This window comes from Branchiostoma floridae, chromosome 4 (genome assembly GCF_000003815.2).
Source record: "Branchiostoma floridae strain S238N-H82 chromosome 4, Bfl_VNyyK, whole genome shotgun sequence".
NCBI classification, from domain to species: domain Eukaryota; kingdom Metazoa; phylum Chordata; class Leptocardii; order Amphioxiformes; family Branchiostomatidae; genus Branchiostoma; species Branchiostoma floridae.
This window is the reverse complement of record NC_049982.1, coordinates 12,803,577-12,803,804: the sequence shown is the minus strand read 5'-3', so window position 1 is coordinate 12,803,804 and position 228 is coordinate 12,803,577.

The following is a 228-nucleotide window of genomic DNA, read 5'->3' as shown; positions in this document are numbered from 1 at the left end:
ATTTTTAAGAAGGTTAATAGTTATCGATCAACATTCTGTTAGTAAGTGCTTTGGTCAGTGTAACAGAGGAGTGTGTAAATCAGCACTCTCCCCCCTCACATTTTTCTAAAAATGTAATGAGTTAAGTGTATTGAGAAAGCATTGTTAAGCGGCAAATTGAAAATTGGTGTAAAACGTCAACAGTATTTTCACAGTAAGATATCTTAATACACATCTTGCATTTCTCTG